Source organism: Chiloscyllium plagiosum, unplaced genomic scaffold (genome assembly GCF_037043375.1).
Source record: "Chiloscyllium plagiosum isolate Xiang-an unplaced genomic scaffold, Cpla_swu_hap1 HiC_scaffold_5, whole genome shotgun sequence".
Classification (NCBI taxonomy): Eukaryota; Metazoa; Chordata; class Chondrichthyes; order Orectolobiformes; family Hemiscylliidae; genus Chiloscyllium; species Chiloscyllium plagiosum.
The window spans coordinates 68,911,070-68,938,294 of NW_028270143.1; the positions used below are offsets into that span (position 1 = coordinate 68,911,070).

General features: G+C 39.6%; 1 protein-coding gene across 3 annotated transcripts in view; it reads left to right on the forward strand.

Annotated features, from left to right (window-relative positions):
- The window catches only part of plcl2 (phospholipase C like 2), a 288,390-nt gene that overhangs the window by 121,599 nt on the left and 139,566 nt on the right, over window positions 1-27,225 (forward strand). Inside the window, exon 1 of one of the 3 annotated variants that reach the window (XM_087987270.1) lies at window positions 18,307-18,326. The exons of the other annotated variants lie outside the window; for them this stretch is intronic. The gene's annotated coding sequence lies outside the window, so the exon portion shown is untranslated. Of the gene's footprint in view, window positions 1-18,306; window positions 18,327-27,225 lie in introns of those variants that run through there. 3 annotated transcript variants of the gene reach the window in all.

The following is a 27,225-nucleotide window of genomic DNA, read 5'->3' on the forward strand; positions in this document are numbered from 1 at the left end:
AAGATTAAGGAACAATGGCTGGATAAAGATATTGAAGCTCTAGTCAAAAATAAAAGAGAAGCTTATTTTAGATATAGACAACTGGGTTTGTTTGAATCCCTTAATCAATACAAAGAGTGCAGGGGCATTCTTAGGGGAGAAATCAGGAAATCAAAGAGGGGATATGAGATAGCTTTGGAAGATAGGTTAAGGATAATTCAAAGAGATTCTATAAATACATTAAGAGCAAGAGGCTAAGTGGAGAGTGGGAAGGGCCTCAAAGATCAAGGAGGTTGTCTTTATGTTGAACCCTAGGAGATGGGAGAGAAACTAAATGAATATTTCATGTCAGTTTTTTTTAATTGTGGCGAAAGAATTGGAGTATAGTGTACAGAGAAATATACCTTAATGTTTTAAAACCAGTTCACATTAAGAAGAGGAAGTTCAGGAGGTCTTATAAAGGTGCATAAATCTCCGGGATCTGTTCTAGCGTATCACAGAACATTGTTGGAAGTAAGAGAGGAAATTATGAGAGCCCTTATAGAAATATTTGCATAATCTATAATTACAGGTGAGGTGCCTGATGACTGTGGCTAATGTTGTGCCTTTGTTTAAGAGAGGTTGTGTGGAGAAACCAGGGAACTATATACACATGAGTCTGATTTCGGTTGTGGGTAAATTGTTGGAGGTGATTATAAAAGATAGGATTTTTGGTACTTACAGACGGAAAAATTTATTAGGGTAATCAGCATGATTTTGTGTGAAGAAAATCGTATCTCTCAAAAGTTTTTTGAGGAAGTTACCAAAAAGATTGATGGCAGAATAGTAGCTATTGTTTATTTGGATTTTAGTAAAGCCTTTGACAAGATTCCACATGGTAGACTAATTAGTTAGGTCACATGGAATTCAGAGTAAGTTTGCCAATTGAATACATAATTGGCTTAATGGCAGGAGACCGGGTAATGGTGGAGAGTAGCTTTTAACACTAGAGGCCTGTGAGCAGCGGTGTTCCACAGGGATCGGTTTTGGGTCCTCTTTTGTTTGTCATTTAGATAAATGATTTGGATGAGAATATAGAAGAATGATTAGTATGTTTGCGAACAACACCAATATTGGTGGCATTGTAGACCGTGAAGAAAGTTTTCTAAGATTACAAAGGGATCTTGTAATGGGTCAATGGAGCTAAAAAATGGCAGATGGAGTTCAATCTTGAAAAATGCGAGTTAATGTTAGGGTTTTGGGTAGTGTTGTGGAACAGAATAGCCAAGGGGTGTAGTACATAATTATTTGAAGCTTGCATCACATATAGACAGGCTGGTTAAAAAAAAACCATTTGGTACGCTTGCCTTCATTGCTCAGTCCTTTCAGTAAAGGAGTTGGGAAGTCATGTTGAGGTTGTACAGGGCATTGATGAGGCCTGTTCTGGAATACTGTGTCCAGTTCTGGTCAGACAGTTATAGAAGGATATTATCAAGCTGGAGAGGGTTTGGAAGAGATTTACCAAGATGTTGCTGGGCATGGAAGGTTTGAGTTATAGAGAAAGGCTGGATAGTCTGGGACTTATTTTTCACTGGAGCTTAAGACATTTTCCTGAGGATGAAGGTTTTCAAAAACAGGTCGCACATTTTTAAGATGAGAGGAGAGAGATTTAAAAAAAGACAGAAAGAGGCAAAGTTTTTACACAGGGAGTGGTTCGTGTATGGAATGAATTTCCTGAGAAAGTGGTGGCTGGGGGTACAATTACAATATTTAAAGACATTTGGATGGATATATGAATAGGAAAGGTTTGGAGGGATATGGGCCAAGATCAGGCAGGTGGGACTAGTTTAGTTTGCATGGGCTGTTTGGACCAAAGGATCTGTTTCTGTGAAGTATGACTCTGTGTTGATCCTGAACAGAGAGTATTATCTGTTCAGTTCTACTTTGTAATTTAGTCCCTACTTACTAAGAATTGTGTTCTACCGAAAGAGCATTGCAGAATAATTTGACATGCAAGGCCTGCTTGCAAATATTTGATTGAAAAATATAATCAAAAGGCAGAATATTGCAAATGTTGCAAATATGAAATAGAAACAAAATCAGCAGGTCAGGCAGCATCTGCGGAGATAGAAACAAGAGTTAATGTTTCAGGTCACAGACTTTTCATTTAGACAGTTTGCTTGACTATTTTTTAAAATGTGGCTTGTTTGTTTAACACTCTGCCCATAATTAGCTTGCATGTCTGTTCTTGCTAATTGTTAATTATTCCTGTAAAATATGGGGAAGCACAGGCATTAAAGTGACAGGAATTTGTAATATGAACTATATGTGATAGTACTGGGCAACATTTAGGCGCTAAAACCTCATTCCCTCTCTAAGCTTCTCTGCTTCAGCACCTCTCTCTCATTTAAGTCACAGTTTAAAATGTTTGTTTATCCTAATAGCTCCTCCTTTGGCTCAGTGTCAACTTTTGTCTGATTATGCACGTGAAGTACTATGGAATTTTTGACTCTGTTGAAAGCACTGTACAGTTGTGAGTTGTTATTCATTTGACTTACGTTTTGAGGAAAAATGCCAAGTTCGAGGAATTTTATAATGATTGATTAACATGCAGTTTTTAATTCTACCCTGTTAAAACGCGGTCTGCTTCCATTCATAGGTTTTGTGAGGTTCCTGAAGTTGGTTTCTCATGGTTAGATTTGCGTGATTTGCATAATATTATGCCTAATTTGCATAATCCCATAGTTTTATTGTATGACTATTTATTTATATAGAACCTTTTGAGGTGCTGGAACATGTCGAGTTGCTGTACAGAAATGTAATATTTGACACTAAGTGCCAGATTTCTACATGGTAGAGAGACTGTGCAGTCTTTTGAAAAAAAATAGCACTGGGATCTGGAAGTCCTGTCCATATTCCGACAGATTACATTTTTGCCAGTAGGGAGATGGAACAGAGCATGATGCTCAAAGGAATGAAACCTGAATTGTATTTCAGGGCCATTATATTTCCGCACTGAGCTTAAACACATCTCATTTTGGCATTTCCAAGAGTATCCCACAACCATCAATCTGAGGTGGTGTGGATTTGGCATCCAGAATACAACCAAGGTTCAAACCTGCCTCGGGTTCAGGCCTTATGATGCTGGCCTCAGGCACACATCTTAGGTGCATGCTGAAAATGCCCTACGTGTTCTTTTTCCCTTTTGTTTAATTAAGAATTCACCACCTAGAAGAAAGAATACATAATTTAAGCTAATTTGATGTTTTTCTTGCAATACAGTAACAATAAGCAGTTCAACTATTTGCTAAGCATTTTCCACTAAATGCTAAACTCATTCCACTAAACCTTCTATTGTAAATGACCAAACAAAGGATATTTGTGAAAGCCTTTGGAAATAATTTTAAATCCGACACCATAACATTCTCAATATACATCGTATAAGACTGTGTTTATTTCGAGAAAATAATACACTCTTCACCAACCCTTTTTGTACCAATAAGTAAGTGTAAATCACTCTGTCTCTTGGTCTTAAATTTGATTTTACAGTTGAAAGCATCCAGTTAATCATCTGCTGCCTGCAGTGCTTATGAATTACTGGACATTTCAGAAAAGTAGCATATTGTAAAGTATATACGATGATGATATTTTCTCCTCTTCTTCTGTGCCTGAAGCCATATGAGGCAACCCAGCTGTTCCACTGCTTTACATTAGCAGTTCATGCTCCTGCTTTTTCTCATGAAATCCTTTTAACATATGTTCCAGTCATTAGCCATCCTTCGAGTTCTCAACTGAGAATTACCTGAGTGGGGTTGTCACTAGTCTGTTCTGCTCTCATCAAATACAAACACCTTACTAGAGAGCAGTAGAGTATTTTGAGCTGGAGTTCTGTCCTCCTACATGCCAAAATGTGCAAGGGTTGTAGGAAGTGAGTACATCTCACATCAGGTGCTAGTAATCTCATGGGGTTAACACAATATTCAGAGATTTGGGGGCTGAGTTTTCATCTCTGATGGATGCAGGAATGAGGTTAGGCAAATAAATAAAAACTTGTATTCTTGATGATAAATGCTGATATGCATGACCTTGGTGTTTTTTGTGTGCACTGTTAATAGGTTGAGAAGTTCTTGAGTATAAATCTCATATGCAGTTCTTTTGAGTTTGGATTTGTAGGACCATGGGAAATTTGAGCTCCCTTCCGTGTGCTAATTTTGGGTGCTCGTCATGATTTTGAATGTTTTCCAAGAAACCCAGATTTCAGATTTCTGACCAGTGGAGAAAATCTGCTCTGAAGATCGCAGGTAAGTGTTAAGTACCCATATCCCTCAGAGCTCAGATTCACTGGGTCAGTAATGTAGTTTGAATGGAGGATTCCAACATCGCAAAGGCAGTACTCTACAGTAAGCTGACAGTGAGAATCCTGATTACTGGACACCCCAGACATCGCCAACTTTCATACAAAAATACTGTGAAAACCAACCTCCGAGCTTGCAAGCTGGATTGCAGCATATGAGGAAGAAACAAACTTGGACATATCCACATGGAGAAGTCTTTGTAATAGTGTTTTCAATATTAGAGGAGAACAGAGCCAAGTGCCTTCAGGACAAGTAGCACAGCTAAAAACAAATACCTTAATCAGTCCCTCCAACGCCTGACTTTATATGCAAAATTTGCAATCGGTTATGCAAATTGAGACTTAAATTAATGTTACACATGAGACAACATTGATGGCCTTTGTAAATTATTTGCTGAACATTCATCTATCAAATGTGGGGTATTCATTTTCAAACACCCACTGTATGGTAGTGGCTGAAGCATGCCCCATGGTTATTGAATTATCAGATGGATTTTGATTCTAAAACTGATGGTGTTTGGACAAAGATTCTGTTTATTTAAATACATTTACTTCTGAACCACAGCAGATGTCTGTACTAAACTTTGTACGTCTGTGACTGCAAAAGTAAACATAGCCTAGATCTCCGATCAGTGTCAGGAATCTTATTCGTGATCCAGGTTGAACAGAAAGAAACACTTGACTTTAGGGGGGCACTACATTTGAACTTCCCCAGCTGAAGCAGTCTAGACCAGGCCAAGAATTCATGCAGCCAACAACAGGGCAGACTAGTGTTAAATCACACTTTTTTGAACACTGACTGCTATTTTCCAAGAATTAAAGGTATTGCAGCTTTGTTGATAGCTGCTGAGATAAGATAAGTTGTAGAGAGTTTAAAGTGCCATCTGAATGAGAGCACAAGATTATACATGGGTGAAAGGTAGGGTGCCAAGCATGTGAATAAATATGGATACCACCTGTGTGGGGTTAGATTAGCAAGTGAGTGGGTGAGTGCTTAGGTTGGGATAGTTGGAGGTTGAATAGGTCTAGTCCGTCAGGATGGCCCAGGCTTAGATTTAAGGATCAGTGGGTTGGAAATTGTGTCAGGTCAATACAGGTTGAGAGGTGTTGGGTCCATGGGGATCTAGGCAAAGAGAGAAGAAGGAGCTTAAGTCTGAGGTGGCGGAGGGAGGGATTCAGTGTACATTATCTTCCAGTTTATATGAATTCAACTTTCCCCACCAGTAGCTAACATTCTTCATTCATAAATAAAACCTTCACAAAGATCTACAGAATTTGTAACTTGAGTTCAATTTTATTTTCTTCTGCTACTGATATTATTTGTAGTATGAATAGTGTTGCAATTAGAAGAAATTGCTCAGCTGAGAGAAAAAGGAGCTACCACATATAGTGGAAATTTGGGAAGTAATATTCAGTGGAATTGAAATCTTACTGTCTTTGTAGCTTTTCCTATTAAAATTAGCTTCTTGTAAATATTTATTGGGAGCTGTTTAAAAAATTCCAAACAAATGCATGCAAAATAAGAATTTCCTTAAAATTATTATTAAATAAAATTGAAGTGATTAGGTTTTTATTTTAGTATTTACGTCTATTTAGTCAGTTAGAATATCAACAAGCAGGCAGATAAGTTATAAAACACATTCGCTCTCTTCTCTCTCCTGCATTCCCTGTCCTGCACTATCCTTCACTCCACTACTGGACAGGAAGTGCACATTTGAATTCAAGGCTAAATGCACTTCAGTTATTAAAATCTTCATGATCACTGATTGCATATCACTGTCCACTTCTAGATTCTCAGCTGCATATTGACTGTTAATTGGGATCTTCTGTCAACTGATCGGGATCAACAGGCAAAAGTCCTAATTCCCTGCAGTCAACATGGTGATTGCTTGTCTTCCAGTTTAAAGCCTGTCCCTTGAATCCATGATGGCCCTTTTGCCTGGTTTTATTGGCATCACAAATACTTGGATGCCCTTCCAGTCATAACCCAGGGAAAATGAGGCAAGAGTTTAGAAGCTGTGCTTTCCAAATCATTTTTCTACAGTTGTGATGGGCTTGCACTTAACTTAGACATAGTCTGAGCTTTCTTGTGACATACGTTTTAGTTAAAAATATCTGTCCTAATATTTACATAAGTTATACTGAGAACTGAATGGGCAATGGAATGCAAGAAGAATGTAATGTACAAAACAAATTTGTATAACTGGAATGGCAATGTGTACACAACAATTGATTCTGAAGAGAGGCTACATTTTGAAAATATTGTATATAATATTGATTGTTCTAGCTTCAAAATAATGCAGTTTTATAAAATCATGAGGAGCCTGGATAGGGTAAATAGACAAGATCTTTTCCCTGGGATGGGGGAGTCCAGAACTAGAGGGCATAGGTTTAAGGTGAGAGGGGAAAGATTTAAAAGGGACCTAAGGGGCAACTTTTTCACACAGAGGGTGGTGCATGTATAGAATGAGCTGCCAGAGGAAGTGGTAGAGACTGGTACAATTACAACATGTAAAAGGCATCTGATTAGGAAGGATTTTTGGGGATATGGGCCAAGTGCTGGCAGATGGGACTAGATTGGGTTGGGATAATGGTTGACATCGACAGGCTGGACCGAAAGGTCTGCTTCCACGCTGTATATCTCCATGACTCTATGACTCTATGTCAAGATGTACTGGAGGCTCAGAGTAAATTGACAAGTATGTGTCCATAGTATAAAGTTTTGATGGGAATTCGAAAAATTAGACCATATTAATTAAGTGGAATTGAAAGATGGAATGATCCAGTGTATAAGGTATATTAATTGTCGAAGCAGAGTTGGAGCATAGGCTCTAAAATTAGGAAGCCTTAAACCGAATTTGGCATTAGAAATAAAATCTTTTCTTTCCATTTAGCACCGCCATCCTGCCACTACATTTCCTCATAGTATATAATTGGGCGGTGGTGGGGGGGGGGGGGGGGGGGGGGGGGGTGGTGAAATAGACACCAGACTAAACATTGAAAATATAAACAAGAGTGGACTATTTGGCCTTTTGAGCCTGCCCCATTCAATATGATCACAGCTAATCATCCAGCTCAGTACTCTGTTCCTGCTTTCGCTTGATACTCTTTAGCCCTAAGGACTATATCTAACTTCTCTTTGAAAACATGTTCTCGTCACAATCGCTTCTTGTGGCAGAGAATTGCATAGGTTCATTGCTGTCTGGATGAAGAAATTTATCCTCATCTCAGTCCTTAGACTATGATCCCTGGTTTGGGACTTTCAGGTCATCAGGAAATTACTTCCTGTGTTATATGTTAATATGTTTACTAGTTTAATAGTTAATGTGTCAATTTATAGCTTTGAAATGGATTAGAAAGAAGGAATTTTCACATTTGTTATCCTAAAACATTTTGTAAGAAATGAGTTACTTTTGAAATGTGATGTGCAGAAAGGCCACAATCATTTTTCACCTTGCATCGAGTTAATGAGCAGTAACCTTTTTTGGTACCATTCGTTGGGGAATAAATTATGAGCAAGGATTCTGGGAGAACGCGACAATGTTTCTTTAAGCAGGAATATTTGATTTCTCCCTTAGAGACAAATAGACACAGTTTGTTTAATATCTTTAGTCAGGTTGCTGCCTCTGTATTGCTCTAATCAATCATCTCAGCTTGTATGTTGGAGCATTGGAATGGAGCTTGAATATACTGATGTCTGTCTCAGGAGTGAGGGTGCTCCTTTTGAACTGTTTTGGATTGTTTGTCTGGGTCTGAAGTTAAGGATTATTGAATGCTGTGTGGAATAACAATGACTACTGGTTTGCTGAAGATCTCAAGCCATTGGATACCAAGGGAGATAACTGATTTAGGATGTGTTGTGTAGAATGATCATAAAAATCTGAATTTTTACATAACTTTTTAGAAAGTATCAGGGAGAAATCCTTACGTCAAGTATGTTTTGATATAACCTATTGGTTCATATGTGATTTAATATGAATCATCTGAACAGCGAAGTTGAGATGAATGAGTGAACACATTTGTATGATTATACAGAATTTCTTTCCATCAAAATTAGTAATCGAATTATCTGACTGGATCAAAGTCTTTACTTTTGATTTAGAAAGAAACCTTGAAAGAAAGAAAACTGACATTTAATTAGTACCTTATCAACTCCTCAGGACATAACAAAGTGTTTCAAGCCAAATAATTAATTTTGAGTTCAGTCACTTTTGCACAGTTGAAATTTGGCTTTCTTTTATTGTTTGAAAATATATGTACAATCTATAAAATGTCCACTATGTTTTAAGGGAAGGAAGTCAGATTCAAGAATAGATTTGTTGTTTGAGGATGTAAATGCTTTCATGGAGACATTAATGAATTCACCAAAATGTTAATTTACTCTTGGCAGTTGACTTTAGGTCCCAATTAGCATTTCTGAACTGGGCTTGAACCACATTGCTGTACTGCAGCTGTCTCTAGCCTCTATGACAGGGGAGGACAACTGGTGATTTTCAAGCCAAACATTATACTTCTGTGTCGAGTTTGTTTAGCTGGCTTGCCCACACAGTCCTGATTTGAGCAATATAGAATAACAGGGCCCTGTCAGCCACAGCAAAACACCCACCTTTACTCCCATCTTGTTTTGACTGACCTGAATGTTTTGAACATACTAATAAACATGAACTATTTAATGTTACATTTAATGCTGAAGTACGTTTCTTAACTATATTTCATAATAGTAACAGAAACACTTGAATATTTGGATTTCACTTTCCCAAAAAGTAGAACTGTTCTGAATGTCAACACATATATTTTGAAACTAGATTTTATATAAACTATTTGATTACCCCCAGAAATGGCTGTGAAATCGTTATATACCTGCTGGTTCCAATGAGGTCAGCATATAAACTTTATGCTGTAGGCTATTTTAAATAATTGTAATGTGCAGCTGGACTTTAGTGCTCAGTTGAGTGGCTGGGCACTTTAACAGAGGATAGAAAATCATGAGTTAACATTGGCCATCACTACTTAAAGCATTGCTGCAACTCTTGAAGAGGAGGTACATTCCAACTGGAACGATTGCTGTATGTCATTTCACAATATATTTTGAACTGGAAAGTTCAGGAGCAAAAATTTAAAGATTATCTGAGATGGCACTGGGGAGCACCATACAGAAGGAGAAAATGTGGCAGTTTTTAAAAGCATGCAGGAAATTCTCAGACAAATTGTAGGACTGGTAACTCTGCTGGTCAGCACTAGGACTCTAGCCTTGAAGATATGGGTATAGTGCAGCAAAGCGTACAGAAAATTCAAGGTTTCACTTTCGTGGTCAAGATCAGTGAGTGCACCATTAATTGTAATGTCCTATCAACCGCCCCACTTGTTTGTGTGTTGCTCATTATATCATAGCCCCATTACTTACCCATCAGCAATCTCTATCATTTATGACTCTTGGCTAATATTCATAGCTTGACTTCACACCCGCACACTTAACGCAGCTGACTGCTTCACACTCAGAACCATCTTACACCCTCCCACTCTCAACACCCCTTGAACTTTAGGACAACTGATCTTAACACCCCAGAAGATGCTTCCTTCATGGTTTGCTCACTAATGTTTGTTTCTTTCTTACTTACCATGCTTGCAGTTTCACCAGTCTCAAGCTGTTTCTCTCTGTTTCATTCTGATTCTATTAGCAGTAAATGCAATGTGCCAATGTAAACCAGATTGAAGAATCTGCCACCTGAATAGAGATTGGAATCTATCCTCTCCATTTCTTATCAGGATACCAAGCATGGTGCTTAAGGATCTGCTATGTATAGTCATGCACAAGCTGGAGGCTGAGGGAGTGGAATACCTTTTGAGTGCAGTGCACCACCAAATTGATACATGGCAGCCATAATATGATATCCTGCATGGTGGGAAGTCTGCTATTCTAATGGACTAGAGTACTTACTCCATCAACTTCTTTCTGGCGAAAGAGAATTAAATATATTCACACTTCTTGGAAAACTAGAGCCTCAGTGATCTTCCTTATTTCACTGAAATGTTGCACATTTCCCTGTTGCAACATCTTAAAAGAGTCCAGCAGATAAAATTTCATGGTCACGGTCATATTCAGAGCCACTGCTGATGTCCTACTGCTCTGAAACTACACATCTGGCTGCAGCATGTGACTGATTTCCTTGAGGGTACCCATACTGAAATATTAAACATCTGAGGTGGTTGCTCAATTTAGTAAGTAGAAGTGTGGGCAGAAATGATTTCCTGCTGAGATCCTTTTCTCCCATCTCCTCCCTTTTTTTTAAATAGTCTGTACAGCTCTGAGAGGTCTCGGTTTTACTTCCTCTAATTCTCTATCCCTAGGGTGATACAAGCTGCAGCAACCATATCCAGTAATTTGTTCAGAATTCTTGAAGTCCAGGCAAAGTTGTACATCACATACCATTACCACTTCCTGTGAATGTAATCAACATTAAGCAAATATAGAAACGACAACTGCTTCTGCAATCACAGTAAGAGTCAGTAGAAATCAACCAACAACCAGCCTGAAAGGAGCTGATGATCCATCACAGTAGCACTGGTTGAGGTTCCTTTTTGCTGCTGATTGGATTTTGAGCTGTATGTTTTTGAGATGGCTTGAGATGGGCGGCACGGTGGCACAGTGGTTAGCACTGCTGCCTCACAGCGCCGGAGACCCGGGTTCAATTCCCGCCTCAGGCGACTGACTGTGTGGAGTTTGCACATTCTCCCCGTGTCTGCGTGGGTTTCCTCCGGGTGCTCCGGTTTCCTCCCACAGTCCAAAGATGTGCAGGTCAGGTGAATTGGCCATGCTAAATTGCCCGTAGTGTTAGGTAAGGGGTAAATGTAGGGGTATGGGTGGGTTGCGCTTCGGCGGGTCGGTGTGGACTTGTTGGGCCGAAGGGCCTGTTTCCACACTGTAATGTAATCTAATCTAAAATCTAAATCTAACTGGAGTTTTGAATTCCAAAATAAAAATACTGTCATCAAATCAATGTTATACACGTTTAGGCATCACAATCAGCCTACATTTGCAAGCATCTACTGGGTACTTTCTATGCGTGTGCTGATGTCCTCACCGGATTAGCATCTTAGTGTGAGGTATGTGGGATTTTGATGAAGTTGTAAACTTGAAAAAAAATGGAAGATTGGAGTATGTTTAAGTACAATTTGAACTGCATTATAATGCTGTAAATTAAATTGTTTGAACATTAATGGTATTCATTTCCAGTATAACAAAATAAATATCACTTTTCACAAAGCTTTACTACAACAAAATGGAGTTTGGTTTGAGAATGATTTTGTTTTTAAAAAACGTCATTCATGGGATAGAGGCATCAGTGGCTGGCTAGCATTCATTGCCAATCTCTTGAGAACGTGGTGGAAAGCGGCCTTTGTGGATTGGTACATTCCATTTAGTGTAAGTACAACTAAAAGGCTAATGGAAAGTGGATTACAGGATTTTAACCTTGCAACACTACAGGAATGGTAACATATTTCCAAATCAGGATGAGTAGCCTAGAAGGGGATTTGCAGATGGTGGTGTCCCAATACGTCTGCTGTCTCTTGTCCTTCTGTGTAGTAGCGGTTTGCAGGTTTGGAAGGTTAGAGGATCCTAGGTGAGTTGACGCAATGCATCTTGTAGATGGTACATACTTCTGCGACTGAATGTCAGCTGTGGAGAGTGTGGGTGTTTGTGGATGTTGTGCTAATCAAATGGGTGATGCCAAGCTTCCTTAATATTGTTGGAGCTGTACTCAGTGGGAAGCATTCCATCATGCATCTGACTTGTGCCTTGGACGGGTGTTGGAGAGTCAGGATGTGAGTTACTGTAGGAATCCCAGCTGTGACCTATTTTTGTAGCCATGACATTTGTATGGCTAGTCCATTTCAATGATGGATGGTATACCGAACCAAAGAAAAGGACATTAATAGTGAGGAATTAGATGATGATAACGCCATTGAATGTCAAGAGGCACTGGTTAGACTCTCTCTTGTTTGGAGATGTTCATTGCTAGTTACTTGTGTGGCATGAATGTTTTGATTAGATTAGATTCCCTACAGTATGGAAACAGGCCCTTCGCCCCAACAAGTCCACGCAGACCCTCCGAAGAGTAACCCACCCAGACCCATTGCATTACCCTATATTTACCTCTGACTTGGTAACTTAACATGGCTAATTCACCTGACCTGCACATCTTTGGAAACCCACGCAGACACAGGGAGAATGTGCAAACTTCACACAGGCAGTCGCCCCAGGTGGGATTGAACCCAGGTGCTTGGCGCTGTGAGGCAGCAGTGCTAAGCATTGAGCCACTGTACTGCCCAATGTCCCCTCACTTACCCTTTGGAGTTCAAATCTTTTGTCCATGTTTGGACCAAGGATGTAATGAGGTCAGAAGCTGAGTGGCCCTGGTAGAACCCAAACTGAGCATCAATGACCAAACTATTACTAAGTAAATGATACTTGATAGTACAGTTGATCATCCATTCTATTGTTTTACTGATGATCGAGAGTAAACTGATGGTGCAGTAATGGCTGAGTTGAATTTGTTCTACTTTTTGTATGTAAGATGTACCCAGGCAATTTTTCAATTTTTCACATTGTCAGGTAGATACTAGTGTTGTCGTTGTACTGGAGCAGCTAAGCTCTGAGTCTTCAAGTGCTGAGCATATGTCTTCAGTTCTGTTGCCAGATTGTTATCAAGCCGCATAACCATTGTAGTATCCATTATCTTCAGCCGTTGCTTTGATACTCTGTGAAGTGAATTGAATTGGCTGGAGACTGATGTTTGTGATATTGGGGATCTCCAGATATTTAAGGAACGTTGCTACATGCAAGTTTTAATTCTAGTTCAAGTGAATAATTTTCCAGATTTGGAAGTTGATCAGATTTCAAGTTGGCGAAAATGAGGACTGCAGATGATGGAGATTAGAGTTGAGAGCGTGGTGCTGGAAAATCACAGCAAGTCAGGCAAGATCCGAGTAGCAGGAGAATTGACGATTCGGGCAAAAGCCCTTCATCAGGAATCGTCATTCCTGATAATGAAGGGCTTTTGCCCGAAACGTCAGTTCTCCTGCTCCTCGGATGCTGCCTGACCTGTTGTGCTTTTCCAACCCACACTCTCGACTCAGGTTTCAAGTTCTGTATTTATATAGTTTGTTACATAAATCTTTAAGGGTTTATGTTTATTTTGACATTCAGGATGGTATAGTATTTATTAATAATGTATTTCGAAGTCTACAGAACATGAAATAATAGTGTTATGAAACTGGCAGCAACAGCTGTGCTTCATCTAGAATAAACAAATTGACATCACATGAATATGTGATGTTAATAAAGATATTGGCATAATTCACTTTTGAATTATAGATTATATTATGTGGACTGTTGTAGCAAATGCACGTGCTTCATGGAATGACACTGCCTTTTTCATTTGATTTTCTCTTTTTCTATTTAAACAAACACCATCTCAAGCAAAGAAAACAAAATCATTCAAACAAGTATCAGTTTGGCTCATTTGATAGCTTTCTTGCTTCTGAATGAGAAGGCTATTAAATTCTACTCCAGAACTACAAGACATGAGATTACCATCAGTTCTGTTATAACACAAAAGTTCCATTCTTGTGCATTCTCGTGTTATAATCACACAATAGCATTTAAACTAACGAGACTGAAATTGCATCATAAACAATACAGGCTTTTAAAGTTCGTGCTTTAGAAACAGAGTCCACAATTCGTCAATCACGTTATAGCGATTTGGTGTTAACGAAACACGTGTTTTGCAGAACAACCTCTAGTTTATTCCCTAATACAGTACTGAATAAATATTGGATTGCCATTCTTAGATTGGTTGTTGTGAATACAACTTCCAGCTGCACCAATTCATTGTGATTAGGAATGGGAACTAGCTGATTTTCTGATCCTATTCTTGGAACCCTAAGGACAACTGTGTGGCTTCAAATATTGATCAAACTAAGTTCAGCTAGCTGAAAACAAAGGAAGATTCAAGTTTGCAGTAATATTATGGATAATTGTTTTCGTTAAGCTGCCCACAGTTTCATTACTTTATAATTAACGTTGGTATATAGTCTACTACACCAAAATTTCTGGAAACTGGTAATGTGAAAGTATCGTAACTTCATGGTTGTGAGGTCATATTGTAGGAATTTAATAAATTGAGATTGATATATCTAGTAACTTAGGAGCTGGCTGGCGATTCCATTATCATTCCAAATTTAGCCCAGGACAAAAATGCTTGCGGCTTTCCCATCAAAACATCAATTAAGGACCTTAAGTGACAACTAATTCTCTCTTAAGGGCCTAATCTTAACAATGGCAAACAGGGAACTCATCATGTGGGGAGGCTGATAGGCATACTTTGCTAGAGATTCCAATCTTTTGGGACTCTAGGAAATCAGGTTTGCGGGTAGGTTAGGTCTCCCATCAGATTTGCTGGTGCCAGAATTCAGGATTCCACCATCCTCATTAAATTCCTCACAATGACTCTGAAACAGTCAAACAAGCCGCTCGCATACTTTTTTCAATTTTTAAATACAACAAGTACAGCAGTAATGGAGTAAGACCCGTACTTCTGTGACCAATTTGCAATAGTTGATTAATGTCGCCATGTAGCATTATCAACACCCTGATGTTGAACTTTTGAAAACATCCCAGTGACATGCTGAGCCATTGGGAAATTCCAAATTTTTAATGTTTTCTTCTAGTTTTAGTTTTTCTGTCTATTCCAATTCATTTCAACTTTATTTCTGCAGGAGAACAATCTTTGTTTTGGCTACCCAGCATTTGATTTGAAATTTGGAACAAATTTAGAAAACTAGGTTTTCATTTTGAAAGTTCAAACTTGAAACAAATACTGAGATTAAGCCACTCTGTCCCCAGAGTCTCTAATACTATATAATTGGATTTGATTTTTACCTTAACCTTATTTACTTGTGTTTTTTTAAAAATCCATGTCCTTTGATTTTGTCATCCTTCACATGACAATGATCCATTAATCTTAGACTTCAAACTCTGAACTGATTTACTACATACGATGTTTATGGGAGTGAATTTGAGATTTTCACTAACTTTTACATATGTAATAGTTTTCTTGACTTCAATCCTAAATGGCTTAGCACTAACTTTATGGTCATGGCTACTTTATAAAGATTCCCTAGCTCCTGAACAAAGAGGGCAATGGCAGGTCAGTTAGTAACCTCGATGAGGGAAATAAAATCTGACTTTTGCACCTAAGTTTTGAAAGGCAAAATAAGAATCTTGTGAGTGAGTGGCGAGACATCCAGTTGCATGCATTAACATTTCACCTTGTTTATATGCAGTTGTAATTTCCCCATGAGGTAGAAACTACATGGCAACAATTGGTGATATGAAAGTTAGAGCGGGTACCTTGCGGCTCCACCTTATTGCATCTTCCTCCAGGCTCCTTATTGGCCATCAGTCACCAACGTTCCAGTGGATGCTCCATGGTTGGCAACTACCTACACCCCATCTATGGAGATTGCCCTTGGACATGCACCAGCTTTACCGCAGCATCATTGCACTTCTCAGACTCAAACGGAACCAAGTTATCCTCTCAGTGCTACACTTTGTATTGTGCTGCAACTTTGTATTACAATGCGACTGCCAGGCTTTTTGCATGCAGAGACAGGCACTATCTCTTAGTTTGCAGCAGAGTGCATCATGGATCCTCACTTTCACTCTCAGCACTCACTTATTCTGTGTCTGCTTGGATGGTCACAACATATCCCCCTTGCCTTGTCAACTTGTCCGTCATGTCATCATTCAGAACTTACAGGCTCACCATACCTGTATCTTGTTTTCCTCTTGGAAGAAGAGGTGGGAAGAAGTCCTGAAGGAGCGCTTATGCCTGAAACATCGATTCTCCTGCTCCTTGGATGCTGCCTGACCTGCTGCACTTTTCCAGCAACACATTTTTCAGCTCTGATCTCCAGCATCTGCAGTCCTCACTTTTTCCTCTTGGTGTGAGCAAAGAGCCAGGCAGCAATCAGTCAAGGGGATAGACATGCTGCTTTATGGCACCATGCTACATCAATCCACACCTGAAGCATGTGCCAGCAGATTGCACAGCGAATGTATCGTATGTGCTTTAACCAAATAGTTATGTCTGAAAGTCTAAGGAAAGTAGTCCTCAGTCAAGTCAATGGAGATTGCCTCGAACACCATAAAATATAGGAGCACAGTTGGCTCATTGAGTCTGCTCCACCATTCGATAAGTTTGTCAACTCCATTTTCTTGCCTTCTCCCCCTAACCCCTGATCCACATACTCATCAGGAGCCTTAAATACTCTCAATGACTTCGTTTCCACAGCCTCCTGCAGCAATGCATTCCACAAATTAACCACCGAAAGAAATGCCTCTTTATCTCAGTTCGAGAAGGTTGTCCCTTCAGTCTGAGGCTGTGCCCTTGGTCCCAGTCTCTCCTACTAATGGAAACATTTTCCCTATATCCACTCTGTCCAGGTCTCTCAGTATTCTGTAAGTTTCCATGAGGTTTCCCCCTAATCCTTTTAGATACCACTGAGTACAGGCCCAGAGTCTTCAAGGTGACAAGCCCTTGTTCCCAGGATCATTCTTATGGAAGTTCTTTAGACCACCTCGGAGGCCAGCACATTCTTCCTAAGATACAAGGCCCAAAGCTCTCATAATATTCCACATGCAGTTTGACCAGAGCCTTATACAGCCTCGGTAGTGCATCTCTGCTCTGGTAGATATTCCAAAAAATCCTTTTCTTGGAATCTGATACCAACCTGGTTTTCCAAATATACAGTCCATTTGTATATTGAAGTCCACAATGTTTATTCTAATAGTGCGTTTTTATATGCCTTTTCTATCTCCCGAATTATTTTCTTACCCACATCCTGACGACTGATAGGGGACCTGTACACCTCTCCCATCAGGATATTTTGTCCTTTGTGGTTCCTCAACTCTACCCGCAGACTGTGCACCTTGTGGCTCTATATCACTTCTTGCTGTTGATTTAATTTCGTTTCTTAAGTAAGAAGGCAACCCTGCCTCCTCTGTCAATCTATTTATCCTTTCAAAGCACATGTATCCATGAATATTTAGTTCCCAGCCCTGAACCACTTACAGCTATGTTTCTCTGATCCCCACACATTGTACCTGCCAAATTAAATCTTTGCTACAAGCACATTTACCTTGTTTCATATATTGTGCTCATTTAAGTACAACACCCTTAGTCCTGCATTGAATGCCCTCAAAAGTACTGACACTGTAAATTAAGGGCACCACGTGATATCAGTCCAGGTGCTCGGACACGGTCAGTTGGGCATTTGGGGCAGTCAGCGTCAGGGGTCCTTCACATTACAATATGTGGAATAGACCATGATCAGTCCTGCAAGTCCAGTGCAACTAGGCAGGGAATTAATGGTAAGTCCAATGGGAACTGCACATAGATCTTTCAGGGACCTGGTTGCTTATCCATCATAGCTGTCCTTCTAAATTGGTCAGGAGTTGGGCCATAGTCAGCCCTGAACATTGACTAACTATAATGCAACACTGTATGTTGGGGAAAAGTGGCATTCGCTACAAAAGGTTCTAAGATGCTATGATACTTTACAATGGGTAGCCTGTGAATTTTGATATTGCAGCGGCAGTTACCATGATAGTTGATCAGAGAGGTAATGATGAAAGCTGGCAATAAACTTACAAATGTAAGCTTGCATTTCCAATGAAGTGTCACTTGGGCCACCTTTGTGCTTTCAGAAGCTGTTCTTTTTTTGTTTCCCTGTTGCTATCTGCACTGTAAACAGCAATTTGTGACTGGCAGAGATTGACCTGGAGCACAGCTGGACTATGATGTAAGGTTGAGAGTATGGTGCTGGAAAAGCACAGCAGGCCAGGCAGCATCCAAAGAGCAGGAAAATCGACGTTTCGGGCAATAGCCCTTCATCAGGAATATGTGATATAAGGTGTCAGCAATGGAAATCCCAAAGAGTCCCACCAGTGGTGAGTACTTTCACTGCTGACAAGCACACGGTAGTGTGAGAATGATTCCGTAGAGATGTGGTGCATATTTCAGGTAAGCAGTACAGAATTGCGTGAGATAATTCTTTAGAGCTTAGTTAAACCCTCCAGGAAACTCTTATAAATTGACATTTACCCGATCTTTGATAAAATTCAGCCTCATGTTTCTTCCTTAACAAATTCCATTATAATTTTTTTTCCCCCTCAGATCACTTTTCAACTTAAGAAACAAGAATTATAACTCTAATTTCTGTGTAATTTAACACTTTAATCCCTGGTGTAATTGTAATGATGATACCAGTACATCTTTCTCAAGACTCAGTGACCAAACTGAACTCACTTCTCCAGATGGGACTTGATCAAGACTTTGTACGTCTTAAACATAACTTCTTTTCTTTTATATTTCAGTCACCTTGAGGTAAAGGTGTTGTCAATGTTGATAGACCTTTAAGCCATTGAATAAAATAAGCAAATTTAGTACAGTGCTTGAAGGAATAAATTTGCATTTCTTTTCCTTTGCGAAGTGCTTAATTTGAATTGTAATACATCTTGTTCAATAAGCAAATGGATGACATGACTCCAGGTGCCTTGCGACAACAGCAACATACGAATAGGTCATGCTCCAATTTTCATTGACTCTTGTGTGCTTTCCTAGCTGATACTCTGTGAACAGACTACATTGGAAGTCACACAGCAGCACAGCATAGTTCAACATGACATCAATATGTTGAGTTAGTCAGCCTAGTCCTGGGCTTTAATTTTCTAATGAATCATGAGCTTGTTTTGAAAAAAAACCCACAAAATATCCCTTTTAATTCTGGAAATGCGTTACTTCCATTCTTTGCTGTAATGATTAGTTTTCACTGCATTCATCAGGTGGATTTTACAGTGACTAGTGTTACTACTCACCATCTGTTACTAACATTTATTCACACAAACCACACTATAAACAGCAGGTTACTTTCTTTCACAAATCAAGCTTTCACCAAGTGTTATTTAACACATTTGAATATTATATTAATAAAGTTACTTACACACACACACGCTAATTGCATTGATTATTACACAACTTACACAGTATTTAACCTCATAGATACCCTTCCTTTAGAATTATTCTAATCATGTTAATATTATAGGTAGTTTTTGTTGATGTAAAAATCTGTTTTTATTTGGAGTTAATCTTTCATTTTTTTTTTGCATCAAAATGGGAAAAAAATTATTGTCCAAAAAAGAATTACTTCAGAGAAAAATATAATGGAAATAAATTGTAAAATAGTATTCTTTGTGAAGCAATGCCTTTGAATTATTCTGAAACTGCATGTGGTTCCCCAAATCCAACATCAGATTTGAATGTATATTAAAATGCTGCATTAAGTGCATGGGTGTGCTTAGATACTATATTTATGAGTTTTCTTTATCATAAATGTATTTTAGCAGTAAAGTATATCAATAATGGTTGTCATGGACTCTATGCTGCAAAGTGTTGACTGCTAAACTGATAATCTAAAGTAGTTCATTACCAAGGTCTTGTGGAGCACACCTATTTAAATCTTTCTTAAGTAGAGGATATTTGAAACGGTAGTTTAATTTTGCGTCACTTAATGAATTGTATTTTGTGGTCATTGTATGTTGATTGACCATCCTGACGATAATATGACTGTTATTATCATAAAGGGCTTTCAGATAGGTTGCATCTTGTACATTTTGTGACAGGGCCGTTTATTATTTACAGTGTGAAACGTCTTAAAACATATATGTTCTGATACCCATTTTTATTATTTGGCACTTACAAGACACTTAAGTCAGAATATATTTTATCAAATATCTATTAAATTTTGTCACAATGTCTCTTTGGATTGTAACAATGGGCTTAATTTTCTCATATTTTGATTAAGTTTTGGAGAGCTTCATTAAGGATTACCCTCCATGAACCCTGGTGATTGTTCTCTCAAACTTCTCAGCTGTTTGTCTCATTAATTATGCGTTCCACCTCCTTAGTGCTACTTTTAAGCAGTCTTGCAGTCATCAGAAGCAAAAGTTCTTGCTTGTGTCAGGACCTTGTGGCATTAATGCCATGGACAACACATTTAATTCCCAGCCACTCACCACTAAACCCATGCTGCAAGCCAGAAACTGCTCTTTGTGTATTGTACAATTCAAAATGACATAACTAAGAGAGACAGGCTAGCACCCCACTCCTCAGGCAAGAGATCCTAGCGGATGGGTGGTGTAAAGGAGGATTGTCTTCTTCGTACTCGGTATCCACTGACCCTGCCAGCCATGTCAGTGTGGTGCTGACGATCTAGAAGAACATGTAGCAATGCCACAAGCAAGTTAAGTACCAGCAACTCCTCTTGGTTGCCTCATGCTCTAACTCCATTGTTGCAACCGACTCCTACCAGCACTCATGATTTATCACGCTCAATATTGCATCCAGCACTTTCCATCAGTGGCTTTCATCCACCCATCCCTCACCCTTCCTGTCTTCCACTCATTTACTAGGGAGATTGCATTTTTTATTCCCTGTCTGATCATAGTTTTCATTGTCTAAGGTCAACTCCCCTTCGATATTCAACATGTTGTTTGATTGAAGGATAAGCATGTTTGCCATGTCAGTTGCTAGCACATGCTGTCGGTGTGAATAATAGAGACATAGAGATGTACGCACAGAAATAGATCGTTCAGTCAAACTCGTCCATGCTGACCAGATATCCTAAATTAATCTAGTCCCGTTTGTCAGGACTTGGCTCATATCCCTCTCAACCCTTCTGATTCATATACTCATCCAAATGCCTTTTAAATGTTCGTAATTTTACCAGCCTCCATCACTTCCTCTGGAAGCTCATTCCATACACGCGCTACTCTTTGTGTGAAAAGGTTGCCCCTTAGGTCCCTTTTAAATCTTTCCCCTCTCACCTTAAACCTATCTCCTCTTGTTTTGGACTCCCCCACCCCAGAGAAAAGACTTTGTCTATTTACCCTATCCATGCACCTCATAATTTTATAAACCTCTCTAAGGTCACCCCTCAACCTCTGATGCACCAGGGAAAACAGCCTTGGCCTATTCAGCCTGCTGTACACCAACACTATCTGCCCCCATGCTGGTTCAGTGATGTCAAGCATGACAAGCTGCCTGGCTTTCTGTTTGGGCTAAATAACAAGACACAGCAATGATGGTGTGAGCATTCAAACAAGGGTAAAGTTAGTGAGCAGTAAGAGAGCAAGCTAACAGCCATGAGATGTACCTTGTTTGTATGTTGAAATGTTGAAATAGCCTGTTGCTGCATACAAAATGGTCTAGTTTCAGCAAAGAGCAGCGTTAAATGTTGAACTGTAGTGTAAATTTATCCGAAATGTGGCTATGATGATTTGCTGAAGCTAGTGGTTTGTTGATATGACTTCCATGGATGGAATGTGTAGGCAGTCAATGCCCATAGAATGTGTCCTGAGGTTTTGGGGAATGCCAGGCAACATGGAGATGTGGAACAGATGCTAGCGAGCTGCAACAACCAGGTAACCACTCTGACTTGCACATTGGGAATTGATGTTGTCTAGTTTCTCACCTATACCTGGGATAATAGCAATCTGTATATAAATGAAGTGAGATTAAGTAAGAATGATATATTAATGTTCGCAAGTGGGGCCCTTGTTGCTTACTCGTGAGATTGCCCCCTCCCGTTTTTGAGTTTAGCTATTATGACTGTCTCAGAATATAGCATTGGAAAACATCAATTCAAAATTAATCTTGAAACAAAATAGAGCACATTATGAAAGTAAATAATGCAATTTCGATAAACTTGACTTAAAAGAGCAGATGTAAAAGATTTTTCACTGAACTTCAAAGTTTAGTTTCAGCATTTAGATTTGAATGAGATGGTTTACTTGCTTCCTGAAGCGGTATCCTATCACCAGTCAAGCAATTATTACACAAGCTCTTTGTCCTGATCTCCAAATGGATTTTCAACTTCTTAATAAGGAATTGCAACCATATCAGGCCTCTACTAGCTTCTGATATCTGTTTACTACCTCACCCAACAAGGGAGGGGCAGTGTAAGTGCATATGGAGCAATGTTGTTGAATGATATCAGAATTAGTTGAATAACTAGTAATGTGTACAAGATATTACATTTGAGCTTGAGGCTTGCAGCAGTGTTAAGTGTGCGAAGGTGAGGTAAACTTATGAATGTAAAGTATGAGTTGTGTTTGATGAAGATTTTTGTGGTGTAGTGAAATGTGTAATATGTGAGGCTGGTGGTTCAGCTGTAGGCATGTGCCACTTAAAGATGAGTTCACTGCTCGTCAAAATTTGAACTTCTTGCGACACAATTCCTTGGAATTACATTGCTTACATTGACAGTGTTGACTGTCCACTCCCTTGTCTTTGAGAGTTTAGCTGGACAGCCTCCTGATGCTCTGAAGATGGAGGACCTGTCTCGCACTGTTTCCCGCATGCATCGAGGCTTTCAGTGTTGTGATGGGAAATCTTAGAACAAAGGTATTGCCCTTGAATCATTATTGTAAGTTCTTTCTATGTGGAGTCTCTGGCCTAACCACTTGTAGGACCTTTTGCGGCTTGAATTCACCTCCTTTTTAATAGGTGCAAGCAAGCATTTAGTGTTTCAGGTGTAGCATGAGCTTGGGCTCATTGCGGAGACATGCATTCACTCAAAATCATGTCTAATACTGGGAAATATGCTACTTTCATTTATATTGGCAAGCAATATAAAGTTCCTGAGCTTTACAATCTCAGTATCTTTTTGGGGGAATTTTAGAATTTAAGCGCCCTTTACTCCAGACTTAAATTGAGCCTTCACTCAAGATATTTTTTAAAGCTAGTGCATCCAAAATAAACAAAAAAGGAAAAACAAATGAAAAAAGAAAAGATGTGCATATATTCATAAAATCTCAAAATCATTCATAGACTATATGTTTTGTTATATGATGGCTGTTTTGAAGACAAACATATTAGCTAAGGTCTCATAGAAGTAGTGAGATAAGTGACCACTTAATTTATTCCAGTGACACTGGCCTGGACTTCAGGAATATTCCCTTGCTCTTGTTCAAAAAGTCCACATGACCTGTTTTATATATAGAGATTGTGGTGCTGAAAAAGCGCAGCAGGTCAGGCACCATCCGAGAAGCAGAAGAATTGATGTTTCGGGCAAACTGTCAAATCTTCTGCTTCTCGGATGCTGCCTGACCTGCTGTGCTTTTCCAGCACCACACTTGACGATTCTGATCTCCAGCATCTGCAGTCCTCACTTTCTCCTATTTTATATATAGGCACACAGGCCCTAGGATTAACATCTAATCCAAAAGTCATTATGGCTAACAGGGCAGCACTCCCTCAGTACTGAACTGAAGTATCATACCAGGTTATTAGCTCAACTGGTGTGTTAGGATTTGACCATTGCAACGTCTGGCATTAGAAGTGAAATGCTAAGTTAAGATACTGAGTTAAGATGGCACTAAGTCTAGGTTAAAATGGTATATGGTAAAAGAAACATACTGGTGTGGTGGAAGATGTTCCTTGAGATTGAGACTAAAGTGGAAGGTACTGACAAATTAAATAGAGCATTGCTTTGTAGCTGGCAGTGTTGATACGAGAGCACATGTTACTACCACCCAATTGTATCTTCACCTTGGAGAATACGTAGTTCACTTTCAAGTTAAGGGGAAACAAGTACTGAACTGATGTAAACAAAATACCCGTGAGAAAGGGTGGATAATATAAGTAAAAAGAATAACTTTTCTGTGTCTGCCACACTTTAGTTCCTCTGTTCACCTTCATTCTTAGAGTAATAAAATCTGTGTTTCATAGTTTACTGTTGCATAATTGCCCTTCTCTGGTATAAAATTAAAGCTGCACTAATTGGAACTACTCCCAAAACAAACCTATTTCAGTGCTGGCTCTCAAATCTATTCAGTTTTGCTGTTGTTTCTCTTTTGTCATGAAACAGTATGATGTTGAAGGACAAGCACTTACATTGAAAGTCCTCACATTATTGTCTTTCTACACATTTTTGTATGTTGTATATTATGTAAAGCACCCACTCTGTACCCTTTGCAGGAACCAGTCATTGCCAAAAGGCTGTGCACAAACTGCATTGGTGTATAGATTATATAGAGATTGTATATTTTAGGTTTTCATAGCTGTGCGAGTTCTTTTAGTATGTAAATTAAATACATTCATCCACAAACTCCATCAACAAACACGTCGACCTGGACCCAATATACCAACCACTACAGCGGACAGCTGAAACTGACAACCGGAAGCGGCAGGGACAGACCACTATAAACACCGGAGGAAACATCAAAGAAGCGCTTCGCAGGAGGCTCCCAAGCACTAATGATGTCGCCTAGCCAGGGGACGAAACGTTTGTAACAAAAACTTCCAGCTCGGTGAACAGAACCACAACAATGTAAATTAAATGACTGATTTTTCTAAAACAAAACCCAAAGAACTGCAGGTGCTGGAAATCAGCTAGAGAGTGGTGAATCTATGGAATTCATAGCCTCAGAAGGCCAAGTCATTGAGTATATTTAAGACTGAGACAGATAGGTTATTTAGTATCAAGGGTTACGGGGAGGAAGCAGGAAAATGGAATTAAGAAACTTACCAGCCATGATTGAATGGCTGAGCAGACTCGAGGAGCTGAATGGCATAATTTCTGCTCCCATGTTTTATGGTCATGGTCTTATCAGAAACATAGACAGAACAATTGCTGGAATAACTCACCACGCCCGGCAATAACTGTGGCAAGAAAGCAGAGTTTACATTTTGGGATCAGTGACCCTCTTTCAGAACTGATTGTAACTGGGAAGAAGTTGATATATTTGTTAAAAATAGGGTGGAGGCAGGGGGGAGGAATAAGCAATAGGTGGAGGTGGAGCCCAGAGAGACAGAGAGACAAAGGAATGGGTAATGATCAGCTTGGGAGCATCAATAGCTGCTAATGGGGACCAATAAGTTTTGTGATGGTAGCCCATGTGATGACAGAGTCTGGTTGTGGAGTGTAGGAGAAGATGCTCAGGCCCTTTAAATTAATGAACTCTGAAGGGTGCAGGGTATTCCCGCCTATTCCTTCCCTTCCAGTTATGCCTGTCTCTTTGTGGGGCACGTGGAACATTTCTTGTTCCAGTCCTACTCTGATTCCTTCCCACAACACACTTTCTCCAATATATTGATGACATTATCAGTGCAGTTTCCCCCTCTCATCTGGAATTGGAATTATCAATTCCACGTCCAATTTTCACCCTGCTCTCTCCTTCACCTGGTCCATTTCTGATTCTTCCCCTCCCTTCCTTGACATCAGTTTCCATTTCTGGGTTGCTGGCCATTAATATCCAATTCAAGCCACCAATTCCCACAGTTACTTTGACTATACATCCTCACACCCGGCTTTCCGTAAGGACTCTATTCCATTCTCCCAACTTATTTGTATCTAATCCAATGATGCCAGCTTCTACAATGGGGCCTCTGAAAAGTCCAACTTGTTCCTCAACTGAGGATTCCCCACCATTGTGACATTTTAGCCCTCACTCCTTCTCTCAGCAATAGGGTCCTCACTTACCACCCCACCAACATGGGGATAGTGAGGACTGCAGATGCTGGAGAAATCAGGGTCGATAAAGTGTGGTGCTGGAAAAGGCACAGCAGGTCAGGCAACATCTGAGGAGCAAGAGAGTTGATGTTTCTGCCTTTCATCAGGACTGGGGATGGCGAAGGGGGCTGAGAAGTAAATAGGGGAGGAGGGTAGTGCTGGGAGAAAAATAGTTGGGACAGTGATAGATGGACGAAGGTAGGAGGTGATTGTGAAAGGTCGGTGGGAAATGTGGAGCAGATAGATGGGAAGGTAGATGGACAGGTAAATCAGGTCAAGAGGATGGAGCTGAGTCAGAGGGTTGGATCTGGGACGGGGTGGGTGATTTGGAAACTGGTGAATTAAATGTTGAGGCCGTGTGGTTGTTGGCTCCTGAGGTGGAAGATCCTCGAGGTGTTCCTCTTTCAGTTTGTGGGTGGTCTTGTTTAGGTGGTGGAGGATGCCCCATGGAGAGAGTGGAAGGGGGAGTTGAAATGGATTGCCACAGGAAGCTGGAGTTGGTTGGTGCGTACCGATCAGACATATTCCCTAAACCGTTTCAAGTTTGCGCTCAGTCTCTCCAGTGTAGAGGAGACCACAGCGAGAGCAACAGAAACAGTAAATGAAGATCGAGAATATGCAAGTAAACCTCTGCCAGATTTGGAATGATCCTTTTGGGCCTTGAACAGACGTGAGGGGGAGGTGTGGGCACAAGTCTTGAGTCAAGAGAAATAAACATATTTAAATCAAGAATTTATTCTCTGGCACAATGCCTGTTCTTCTCAGTTAATTGTGGATCCACTTTTGAGCATAAGCCACTTACTCATTCTTGTCTGTTGAGCTTTATAACATTAATTGAATGGTGTCTATGGAGTTCTGTGGAATGTACAAGGACATAAACTGTTCACTGCATGGGAAATGACATCTATTTATTTTGTGACTTGTGTGAGTACTGTACTATAGAGCTCACTGTCAAAGTATTCTATTCTGTTGCTATTTAATGGTAAAAAAATAAAAGCAGCTGTTTGTTATATTTTTATTCTGGTCAATATTTTACATGTCTAGTACAATATGAACAACAACCGTATTCTTTGTCTGAGTGAGTAGTGCACCGGTAGTAATGTTTGTTCTCAATGTGTAACTCTAGATGTACACAATGCATGCTGCTGGTGTAGGTTCCTGAATGCAGTGGGTCATAAGTGGGTCCAGATCATATTAATACCCAGTCTTTAGGTTGTCCTCAAAATATTTGTTCAACTATTAGAAAGTTGAGGAGCTCTTTTTCTGATCATACAGTG